This window comes from Macaca mulatta, chromosome 1, assembly GCF_049350105.2.
Source record: "Macaca mulatta isolate MMU2019108-1 chromosome 1, T2T-MMU8v2.0, whole genome shotgun sequence".
Lineage (NCBI taxonomy): Eukaryota > Metazoa > Chordata > Mammalia > Primates > Cercopithecidae > Macaca > Macaca mulatta.
The window spans coordinates 118,422,780-118,435,479 of NC_133406.1; the positions used below are offsets into that span (position 1 = coordinate 118,422,780).

Sequence of the window (12,700 nt, forward strand, 5' to 3'; positions counted from 1 at the left end):
GTTGGATTTCTAGGTATTTTATTCTCTTTGAAGCAATTGTGAATGGAAGTTCATTCATGATTTGGCTCTCTGTTTGTCTGTTACTGGTGTATAAGAATGCTTGTGATTTTTGCTTACAAAGAGACTTAGACTCCCATATAATAATAATGGGAGACTTCAACACCCCACTGTCAATATTAGACAGATCAATGAGACAGAAAGTTAACAAGGATATCCAGGAATTGAACTCATCTCTGCACCAAGCGGACCTAATAGACATCTACAGAACTCTCCACCCCAAATCAACAGAATATACATTCTTCTCAGCACCACATCACACTTATTCCAAAATTGACCACATAATTGGAAGTGAAGCACTCCTCAGCAAATGTACAAGAACAGAAATTATAACAAACTGTCTCTCAGATCACAGTGCAATCAAACTAGAACTCAGGACTAAGAAACTCAATCAAAACCGCTCAACTACATGGAAACTGAACAACCTGCTCCTGAATGACTACTGGGTACATAACGAAATGAAGGCAGAAATAAAGATGTTCTTTGAAACCAATGAGAACAAAGATACAATATATCAGAATCTCTGGGACACATTTAAAGCAGTGTGTAGAGGGAAATTTATAGCACTAAATGTCCACAAGAGAAAGCTGGAAAGATCTAAAATTGACACTCTAACATCACAATTAAAAGAACTAGAGAAGCAAGAGCAAACACATTCAAAAGCTAGCAGAAGGCAAGAAATAACTAAGATCGGAGCAGAACTGAAGGAGATAGAGACACAAAAAACCCTCCAAAAAAATCAATCAATCTAGGAGCTGGTTTTTTGAAAAGATCAACAAAGTTGATAGACTGCTAGCAAGACTAATAAAGAAGAAAAGAGAGAAGAACCAAATAGATGCAATAAAAAATGATAAAGGGGATATCACCACCAACCCCACAGAAATACAAACTACCATCAGAGAATACTATAAACACCTCTATGCAAATAAACTAGAAAATCTAGAAGAAATGGATAATTTCCTGGACACTTACACTCCCCCAAGGCTAAACCAGGAAGAAGTTGAATCCCTGAATAGACCAATAGCAGGCTCTGAAATTGAGGCAATATTAGCCTACCAACCAAAAAAAGTCCAGGACCAGATGGATTCACAGCTGAATTCTACCAGAGGTACAAGGAGGAGCTGGTACCATTCCTTCTGAAACTATTCCAGTCAATAGAAAAAGAGGGAATCCTCCCTAACTCATTTTATGAGGCCAACATCATCCTGATACCAAAGCCTGACAGAGACACAACAAAAAAGAGAATTTTAGACCAATATCCCTGATGAACATCGATGCAAAAATCCTCAATAAAATACTGGCAAACCCAATCCAGCAGCACATCAAAAAGCTTGTCCACCATGATCAAGTGGGCTTCATCCCTGGGACGCAAGGCTGGTTCAACATACACAAATCAATAAATGTAATCCAGCATATAAACAGAACCAAAGACAAAAAAAACATGATTATCTCAATAGATGCAGAAAAGGCCTTTGACAAAATTCAACAGCCCTTCATGCTAAAAACTCTCAATAAATTCGGTATTGATGGAACATATCTCAAAATCATAAGACCTATTTATGACAAACCCACAGCCAATATCATACTGAATGGGCAAAAACTGGAAGCATTCCCTTTTGAAACTGGCACAAGACAAGGATGCCCTCTCTCACCACTCCTATTCAACATAGTGTTGGAAGTTCTGGCTAGGGCAATCAGGCAAGAGAAAGAAATAAACGGTATTCAGTTAGGAAAAGAAGAAGTCAAATTGTCCCTGTTTGCAGATGACATGCTTGTATATTTAGAAAACCCCATCATCTCAGCCCAAAATCTCCTTAAGCTGATAAGCAACTTCAGCAAAGTCTCAGGATACAAAACTAACGTGCAAAAATCATGATAGCCTTTTAAGAATTCCTTTATAGATGATTTGCTTCTTTCCTCTTGCTGTTTTCAGTGTCCTCTTTTTATTTTTGATTTTTGACAGTTTGATTTTGTCTTGCAGTCTTGTTTGGCTTGAGTCTAATCAGATTCCTGTGACCTTCCTGTACCTGCATATTTCTTTCTCAGATTTAATTTATTTTCTGTGATTATTTCTTTAAATAAACTTACAGATTTCTCTCTTTCTTCTCCTTTTAACTCCTATAACTTGAACATTTGCTTTTTTGATACTGTTCCATAAATCCCATAAGCTTTCATCATTCCTTTTTATTCTTTTTTCCTTTTTCTCTTCTTGCTGCATATTTTCAAATAATTGTCTTTGAGTTTGCAAGTTCTTTCTTCTGTTTATCAATTCTGCTGTCAATGCTCTCTATTGCATTTTAGAATTTAATGCATTATATTTTTCAGCTACAGAATTTGGTTACTTTTTCATAATTTCAATCTCTGTTAAATTTCTTGTTTTGGTCATTTATTGTTTTCTTGATTTCAATGAATTATTTCTCTGTATTTTATTGAAGTTTGCTATACAGCTATTATTTTGAATTATTTATCAGGCGGTTTATATCTCTATTTCTTTTTTTTTTTTTTTTTTTTTTGAGACAGAGTCTCGCTCTGTCGCCCGGGCTGGAGTGCAGTGGCCGGATCTCAGCTCACTGCAAGCTCCGCCTCCCGGGTTCACGCCATTCTCCTGCCTCAGCCTCCCGAGTAGCTGGGACTACAGGTGCCCACCACCGCGCCCGGCTAATTTTTTGTATTTTTTAGTAGAGACGGGGTTTCACCGTGTTAACCAGGATGGTCTCGATCTCCTGACCTCGTGATCCGCCCGTCTCGGCCTCCCAAAGTGCTGGGATTACAGGCTTGAGCCACCGCGCCCGGCCTATATCTCTATTTCTTTAGTGTCAGTTACTCATGTTTTATTTTCTTCCATTGGTGATGACATGTTTCCCTGATTATTTTTTATCTTTGTGGCCATTTGCTGGTGTCTGCTCATTTAAGAAGTGGAGACTTATTCCAATCTTTGCAAACTGGCTTTGTTTGGGAAATCCTTCACCAATCAGCGAGTCCAGAGATTCTGGGCAGTCTGTCTAGCGTGGTCTGCTGGCATACTTGCTGCTGGAGTCCTTGGACGAGTGGGCCTTGTGCCTGGGTCAGCAAGTGGGCAGACTTGGTGCCTGGGTCCGTAAGGTTGAGCTTGGATCCTGGATTCCCTGAGGTAGATGTATTGATTGGGTCTGCAGAGGTGAGCCTGGAGCCTAGGTCCAAGGGCAGACCTAAAGCCTATATCCATGGGGGGTGTCTTGAAGCCTGGTTCCATAGTAGCTGATCTGACACTAGGGTGAGCCTTAAACCTGAGTCTGTAGGGGTTGGCTAGGCCCTGGAATGGGTCTGGAGCCTGGGTCCACTAGGATGAGCCCAGAGCCTGTGTCCATGGGGGCTGACCTGGCACTGGGGTAGACCTGTATCCTGAGTTCATGGAGTTTTGGGTCTATGGGGGCTGGCCTAGAACCTGGGTATTGAGGAGTAGCCCTGGAGCCTAGGTCCATGAGGGTCAGCTTAGCACTGAGGTCTACTGGGACAAATCTGGCCCTTACATCTGCTGGAACATGGGACTGTAGGGGCCAGCCTGGAGTATGGGGCCATAGGGATCAGCCTGGCACTAGGCCCACCTGAAACCTGTCTGTGGTATGAGCCTTGTGCCTGAGATGTACTGACCTGGCACTGAGGTGGGCCTAAAGCGTTAGGCTGTGTGGGCTGACATGCCTTTGGACTGATCTTAAACTAGGGCAGGTCTGTAGCTTGCAGCTACAAGAGCTAGCCTTATCGTCGGCAGGCCTGGAAACTATATCTGCAGGCCAGCCTGAAGGCTGAGTGCTGGCCTGATGATTAGGGTCGTAGGGGTTGGCCTAGTTCTGAGATAGTCATGAAGCCTGGTGCTATGGGGCCCAGCCTGATGCTGGGTTGGGGGGCATCCAGAGCCTGGGACCATTGGGACTGGTCTGACCCTGGAGTAAACCTGAAGACGGCCTCTTCAGGGTAGGCCTGGAGCCTGATCTCTGAAGGCTGGCCTGGCACTACAGTGAGCTCAAAGCCTGAGGCATGGGGGCCAGCTAGGTGTTGGGGTCAGAATGGAGTATAGGGATGTTAGGTTGGCCTGGAGATTGAGACTAGGGAGCAGACCTGGAGCCTGGGAATGTAGGATCTGGCCTGGTGTCAGGATGGGCCTAGAATCTGGGGCTGTGGGGGCCTTCCCAGTGCTGGGTTTTATCGGTGGGCCCAGTATTGGGGTTTGAGGCAAAGTCTGATGCTTATTTTCCTCATTTTCCCCAAAGTGAAAGGTATTTCTCTGTGGACTGTGCTGCCTGGTATGGAGGTAAGGGTGATGTGGTTAATGTAAAGTTGCCCTTCCTATCCTCTTCAATGTGTCTTTTCTTATTTCTGTGCTACACCCAGGTGCTATAATCTCTCACTTGGTTTTCTTCACTCTTGTGAAGGTATTTTTATGCATGGATAGTTTTTCAAATTGATGTTTCTGTGGAGAGACTAGCACTGGAAAGTTCTTTTCTGCCATCTTGCTGATTAAGACACAATACTTTTCAAATACAAAAGTTAATAACCATAAGTAAAATGTAAATATACTTGAACATATTAAAAATAATTTAGTCTAATATAAAAATAAAATATTGTTTACATACTAAAGTTTGCGCTTAAAAATAAAACAGAATTATAATTTTTTAATGTGTACTTGGTCCATCAATGATGTCATCACTGAGCTGTGTAAAGCTTTCCAGTGCTGAAAACCTCTCTCTGCATCTATGCAGTGAAGAGAATGATAAAGATACTGTTATAAACTGCTCTTAAATAGTTTTCTCTAATCCACCACTGTGGTTTGAATGTGTCCCCCAAAGTTCATGCATTGAAAACTTAATCCTCAGTGCAAGCATGTTGAGAGGTGGGACCTCTAAGAGGTGATTAGGCCATGAGGGCACCAGTCTCATGAATGATGAATGCCATTATTACGGGAATCTGTTCCCTATAAAAGGACAAGTTCAGCCCCACTTTGCTATCTCTCACCCTGTACCTTCTGCCATGGGATGATGCAGCAAGAAGGCCTTCACCAGATGCCAGTGCCTCACTCTTGGACTTCTCAACCTCCAGAACTGTGAGCCAATACATTTCTGTTCATTATAAATGACCCGGTCTCAGGTATTACGCTGTAGCAGTACAAAATAGACTAAGACACCCATTATCTACAAACAATCCTATCTCTTGGTTAATAACTTTGAGGAGAATTTTTTTCGGGGGGCAAGGTTTCATTTCTTTGTAAGAACAGTTTTTTAAATTTCTAACTGTTATGGTTTGAATGTTGTTTGTATCCCTCAAGAATTCGTTTTGAAACATAATTACAATTGTAAAAGTAAAGTAGAGGTTTCTCTTTAAAAACACTTTCCTCCCTGTCTAATTAGGAATAAATAGTAACTTCACTTAGAAGCAAAATTTATTCAAAGACCTGTGCTAACATTCTTAGATATCTGCAAGCCATAATAAAGAAATCAATGTACTTTGTGTTCTTAGCTCCCACAATTTAGCCTAAATATTTGCCCTGGCATGCTTATACTGGTCCAAGCAAACATTAGGTAACAGCCTGTTCCTCTTCTTTATTTGGAGGTGTTTTTTACCTTTCTCAGCATTCCACAAGTTACTTCCTCCTTCCTTTGTTCTCCACTGCCTTTGCCTCTTTTAGAAAGTTCTAAGTTGCTAGCCAATTGAGACAAATACAGAATGTGAGGTCCCGTTCCAGCCAATGGAAACTGGACACAGCAGTAGGGTGGACGTGTGAGGTTATAAATAACCTCGTCTCCTTTGTTCGGTGTACTCTCATGGCAAAACTGCTGGCGAGTGTACCCTTTCTGCAGAAAGTAAAAATGGCCTTGCTGAGAAAATTAAATTTATGTTCAAGTGCTATTTCTTTACAGCATCGGGAAACAAGCATTTCTAACACAATGCAACAGTATTAAGAGGTGGGGACTTTAGAAGGTGATTAGGTCATGAGGGCTCCACTCTCATGGATGGGATTAGTGCCCATAAAAAAAGGCTTGAGGGAGTTCTCCCTGTTTAGCCCTTTATTGCCCTTCTGCCCTTTCATCATATGAGCATGCAACAACAGGACTATCTGTGGAGCAGAGAGCAAACTTTCACCAGATAAGAAATCTGCCGGCACCTTGATCTTTGATATCCCAGACTTCAGAACTGTGAAAAGTAAATTTCTATTATTTATAAATTATCTAATCTTAGATATTTTGTTACAGCATCCTAAGTGGGCTAAGATAGTAACAAACTTTTTTTTTTTTTTTTTTTTTGCTTCAAAGAAAGTATTTCTGGTTTGTCTTTATTTTTCCATCTCATCTTCCATAAATGAAGATTCTAACACAGACACCTTATTCATACCAATAGTGTTCCGTTCAAGTCCATTTGTTGTAAACTATTTGTGATAGATAATACTTATTCTTGTATTAGAAGCTTTGCTTTGTTTTCTTTTTTCTTGAGGATTATAAAGGCATATAAGACAGTTTTCTAAACATATTCACCTACATGTGATTCCCAAATTTTAATGAAACATGTCTCTGGTATGTCTCAGAACATAAATGTTTCAGATTTCAGATTTTTTTTAACTTCAAACTAACAGTATCATACCAACAGAAGTACCAGTATTCTAGCACCTTTGAAAACAGCATGGAATATCAGAGTAGTGGAACATTGAAAACTGGTATTGTAAGTCACTCTTCTGTGGGCAATGGGGAGCCAATAAAGATGTTTAAACAAGGAAATTACAAAGATGTATAGACACACACATACTCTGTTAGAGTTGTAGGAGTTGCAGAGTATTAAGCCCACCTCCCTCCGTCCCTCTGTCGAAAGGTCAGCAACTTCAGCATGAGTCACCAACAATGCACATAGGAAGTTGATTAATGAACAAAGAAGAGATTGGAGAAAGGCATGGAGGACATCTATTATTCTCCCCTCATCATTCATTCACTCTCTTTTTAAAGTAAAAACAGTTATCTGAACCTCTTTTGAAGAATCGCCTGAACCCCCTAGTAGCTCATTTAGTTTGGGTGGGTTTGACTTCCCCTTCAACTTCAGGGATGGTTGGAAATGATTGGTTCAAGAATTAATCATATATCTCAAATCTGGCAAAAAATTCTGAGGCCCAGAATTTCTGCTTGTGTGGGGAAAAGAGCTCTTTATTTCCAGTTAGACTGCTTGAGTCATTGTGTAATGAAGGGGTGAGCTCTGAGTCACCAGATAAAGTTTGAGGACAAAGGCAAAACAGTGGGAGATGGAACTGGAGGCTACAAAAGAAACAAAAAATCAATATTAACTGAGCTTCTATCCAGCTAAGTCTGAGGGCAGTTCTGAAATTTTCAATTGTGTGGGTTAATCAACTCTTTTGTCTTTTTTCCTGTTAAACCAGTTTGAATCAGGTCTTCTGCCACTTGCAACAGAAAGAGTCCTAAGTAACACTAAGGAAAAAACAGGAAGCCATCCATCAGGATTGAGGAAATGGTAGGAAGAAAGAGACTTATTGGAGAGAAGTCACAAAGGAAAGTTTTAATCTCTCATCTTACAGGGGTATTATTCATGCTAAATATCACACAAATTGCTACCTCTTCCCTAATATAAGTTAAGCATTATAATATCTGTAATATCTGTGACTCATAGTGTGGGCCCAGATGCCAGACAAACATGGGTTCAGATTTAGTTTACTCACTTTCTGCCACTTAAGATCTGTGCATTCTTGGGCAAGTTACTTCTCTGTTCTCTAATTTCAATTTCTTCCTTTACAAAATGGTGACAGTAGCTGCAACTTGAGTTACTATAAGGATTAAGTGCCACATTACATAATGCCACATATATGGTTATGGTAAGCACTTAAATATATTACTGATATTTTTCTTTTTCCAAGCTTATTGGAGATATCACTGGGGGAAATAATTTGTTAGATGTGAAACTACCAATTTTCCCTGCTTCATCATCTATCTTTACTTCTTCCTCTTCCATTTTAATACAAGTGATGACCCTTAATGAAAGATGCAACCCTTCTCCCCTGTCCAAGGGTGACCCTTCCTCTTTTCTTCTTTATCACACATTCTCTCAACTCCTTAGGAATTTTTCTCTACCAATTATTTCTTTTTGTCTTCTTGTTTTCCCTCCACTGGGAATTGTCCTCATTGTCTTAGTTAATTTTGTGTTGCTATAAGGGAATATCTGAAGCTGGATAATTTATAAAGAAACAAGTTTTATTTGGCTTATAATTCTGGATGGCTGGAAAATTCAAGGTTGGGCATATGCATTAGGTGCTTCCACTCATGGTGGAAGATGAAGGGGAGCCAGTGAGTGCAGAGATAACGTGATGAGAAATGAAGCAAGGAGGTGGGGAGGTGCCACATTCTTTTTAACAACCAGCTTTTGTAGAGTGAGAATTTATTCACTTCTGAGGGAGGGCAACCGTCTATTACTGATGAGGGATCTACTGCCATGACCCAACACTTCCCATTAGGCCCCACTTCTAACACTGGATCAGATTTCAACATGAGGTTTAGAGGAGACAAACATCCAAACTAGCACCCATTTTACAAAAAACACCTCCATACTAAAACTATCCCCTCTTTGACTCTCTATCCATAGTTTTCAATGTGTGATCTGAAGAGCTTCTGTATCAGAATCACCTGGATGCTTGTTTAAAATGCAGAGTTCCAGGCTCCACTCAGCTGTAGTAAGACATATTGGTGTTCCTGTACCTACATTCTAACAAATAAGCCAAGTGATTATGATGTACCATAAAGTTGGAGACAACTGTTCTCTGGGCTCTCCATGGTACCTGGCAATCCTCTGGCTACCTAGCTGCGACCCTCTCTCCTGTATACCGTGGGTATTTTACTTTCTCACATTCCTCAAATTGTCAAGAGCATGAATCACCACCCCTCTAACTCATACTCTGATTTTGCAGAAAAAAAAATCAAAGAAAAAAGCCCCATGAATCTCCATACCATGATTGTATTTCACCCATGCCTATTCTTTCTTATTTCCCTCCTGTAAACATGGAAAATACATACTTTGCTTTCTGAAGCTAATTATGCCACTTAAGCTCATTTCTCATTTTCTCCTGCCCTAAGCACTTCATCGAATCTCTTATCCTGTCTTTCCTTATCTGCAAACTTATTTCTATCAACATTTAAACATATATAAAGCTTCTCTCATTTTCAAAAGACAATTCTCCCTTAATTTCATGAACCAAACACCTCCAGCTACTGCATTTTTTCATTCCCTCTTCTCAGCTAAACTTCTTAAAGATGTCTACACTTACTTCCCACTTGCATTCAATTTCTGTCCCACTATTGGATTAGGACCCCACTATTTCACTGAGACTGCTCTCACTTAATTAACAGAAGATTAATTTGTTGTTAAATCCACTGGACACTGGACCTTACATTACTTGGCTTCTCAGTTCCATTTGACACTATTGTCCATTCTTTTTTTAATAACCTTTTTTCTCTTGGCTTCCTTGATACCTAAGTACCTTATAATCTACATATTTAAAATTAACTTGGTAATTTCTGCTTAACCTCCTTCCCAGATGAATGGCATCATCTGCAAGTTGTCCAAGCCAGAAACGTAGAGTAGTCATCCTTGACTCCTTCCTCCTTTTCACTTGTTAACTACCTCTTACATGTTTCATAGCTGGATTGCTGCAACAGCCTCCTAACTGCCCTTTCTCCAGTTTTGCTCCCATCCAATCCAGAGTAATACTCTGGAGGGAAAGATCACAGTTATACTGGCCACTAGATTCTAAATATTTGCTATAGGTAAGTTTGAAATTAGGCACCAAGCTTCCTGACAACCAAGGCAAAATTGAAGGGAAAGTAATCTTCATACTTCTTAATGCTTGTTCTAATTCTAACACTCTAAAGCAAATTTCTCAGGAGGAGATTTATAAAGGAAGCAATAAATGATATAATGAACAATGGCTCAACAACATTCCTATGATATATCCTATAATTTCATTTGGCAAGTATTTATGGAGTACTTACTACAAGCCAGGCACCATGCTCACCACTGGGGATAAAACAGTGAATGTAGCTGTTTCTTATCTAATCTCATTATTAAAACCGAGTTTTTGCATAATATTAAATGCAATCCTCTGAAGACAATTTGGCTGGGAAAGGGCTTATTTCCCAAGCCATCCCTGCCTGGTAGTTTAAAACCAGGGTCAAAATAACAGCTACTCAGTGTTCCCCTGCTTCCTGCAACCACCCTAACACTGCCACCCACATGGTCCTGCCCTGGGTCAGGACTTCCAGTCTCTCTCTTTCTCTCTCTCTTTTTTTTTTTTTTTTTTGAGATGGAATCTCACTCTGCCACCCAGACTGAAGTGCAGTGGCACAATCTCAGCTCACTGCAACCTCTGTCCCCCGTGTTCAAGCGATTCTCCTGCCTCAGCCTCTCGAGTAGCTGGGATTACAGATGTGTGCCACCACACCTGGCTAATTTTTGTATTTTTGGTAGAGACAGCATTTCACCATGTTGCCCAGGCTGGTTTCAATCTCCTGACCTGAGGTGATCTGCCTGCCTCAGCCTCCCAAAGTGCTGGGATTACAGGCGGGAGCCACCGCACCCGGCCCAGCCTCTTTTAAATTGCAGCTCACTGACACTACTATCACACACAAAATATGTCTGGACTCCCCATGGTTTGTCTCACATGTGTTGACAAACAGTGCTTTTAACAACCACATGAAATCTGCTATTTTCCACCCTCACTTACTCTGGTTTCTTTTGGAGATCTGCTGCTAAGTTGTTCCCCACACCTCCCCACACTGCCCCTCCAACACAACACATGAGCCCGGACAGGACCATTGCTGTATTAGTCCGTTTTCACACTACTATAAAGATACTACAATTTATAAACAAAGCAGTAAACTTACTCACAGTTCCGCATGGCTGGGGAGCGGGGAGGCCTCAAGAAACTTACAGTCATGGCAGAAGGGGAAGCAGGCACCTTTTTCACAAGTTGGCAGACTAGAGAGGAGAAAGAAGGAGGAATTTCCCAACACTTATAAAACCGTCAGATCTCCTGTGTGGAGGGAGAGATCCTTCTTTCTCTTCTTATAAAGCCATCAATCCTACTGGATTAGGACCTCACATTTATATCTTCACTTAATGAAAATTGTTACTGGAAAGGGGTCTTGATCCAGACTCCAAGAGAGAGTTCCTGGATCTCGAGCAAGAAAGAATTTGGGGTGAGTCCATAAAGTGAAAGCAAGTGTATTAGAGAAAAAGAGAAACAAAAGAATGGCTACTCCACAGACAGAGCAGGGGCATGGGCTGCTCGACTGAATATATGTATGGTTGTTTCTTAATTATATGCCAAACAAGGGGTGGATCATTCATGAATTTTCTGGGAAAGGAGTGGGATTTCCTGGAACTGAGGGTTCTCCCCACTTTAGACCATATAGGGTAACTGCTGGCCACAGCATTCGTAAATTGTCATGGTGCTGATGGGAGTCTTTTAGCATGCTAATGCATTATAATTAATGTATAACGAGCAGTGAGTTTGACCAGAGGTCACTTCCATCAACATTTTGCATTTGGTGGGTGTTGTTGACCAGCTTCTTTACCACATCCTGTTTTATCAGGAGGGTCTTTTTGACCGGCTTCTCGTGATACCAGTCCTGCTGACCTCCCATCTCATCCGGTGACTGAGAATGCCTAACCTCCTGGGAATGCAGCCCAGTAGGTCTCAGCCTCATTTTACCCAGCCCCAATTCAAGATGGAGTCACTATGGTTCAGATGCCTCTGACAAAATCACCTCTGTCCAAATACAGTCACTTAGTGGGTACGAATTTGGCGGGGGACACAACTGAGTCCATAGTAAACAGTATGCGATTTTGAATCACATCAGCACACACAATAAGACTCTGAAAAGTGAGTCCGTTGGCTTGGCTGGAGAGAAAACTGTGACAATGTGTAGTGTTCCAAAATGACCCTTCCTGAATCAGGGAGCACTCAGAACCTTCCAGCCTGGTGAACAGAATTTGCTCTCAGGCCAGGAGCCATGCTCTGTAAGTATGTTGTCTTTACATCTGGCCCAGTTTGATCCAAAGATAGGATTTAGAATGATTAAAGAAATAGATGGCATACACCAACTCTCCTCACAAATGTGTCTCCTCTCAATTTGGCCTTCACCTTCAGATAGACACATAATGGATCCCAGATTGTGTCCTGTTGCAAAGATCCGGGAACACAGGCTTGGGATACCTGTATATGAACAGAAACCAGACTAGCAGGTGGTAAGCCTGGCATTGTCCTGTGTTCTTAGGCTCTTTTTTTTTTCTTTTTCTTTCTTTTGAGATGGAGTCTCCCTCTGTCGCCCAGGCTGGAGTTCAGTGGCTTGATCTCAGCTCACTCAAGCTCCGCCTCCCGGGTTCACGCCATTCTCCTGCCTCAGCCTCCCGAGTAGCTGGGAGTACAGGCCCCCGCTACCACGACCGGCTAGTTTTTTGTGGGTTTTTGTTTGTTTGTTTGTTTTTTGGGTTTTTTGTTTGTTTGTTTTTTGTATTTTTGGTAGAGACTGGGTTTCACCGTGTTAGTCAGGATGGTCTTGACCTCCTGACCTCGTGATCCGCCCGCCTCGGCCTCCCAAAGTGCTGGGATTACAGGCGTGAGCCA

General features: G+C 41.4%; 1 long non-coding RNA gene across 1 annotated transcript in view; it reads right to left on the bottom strand.

Moving 5' to 3' along the window:
- Positions 1 to 12,431, bottom strand: part of LOC144331591 (uncharacterized) — a 30,997-nt gene extending 18,566 nt beyond the window's left edge. The window contains exon 1 of the long non-coding RNA XR_013398865.1: positions 10,960 to 12,431. This is a non-coding gene — a long non-coding RNA (uncharacterized LOC144331591). The remainder of the gene's footprint in view (positions 1 to 10,959) is intronic.
- Between the last annotated feature and the right edge of the window lie 269 nt (positions 12,432 to 12,700).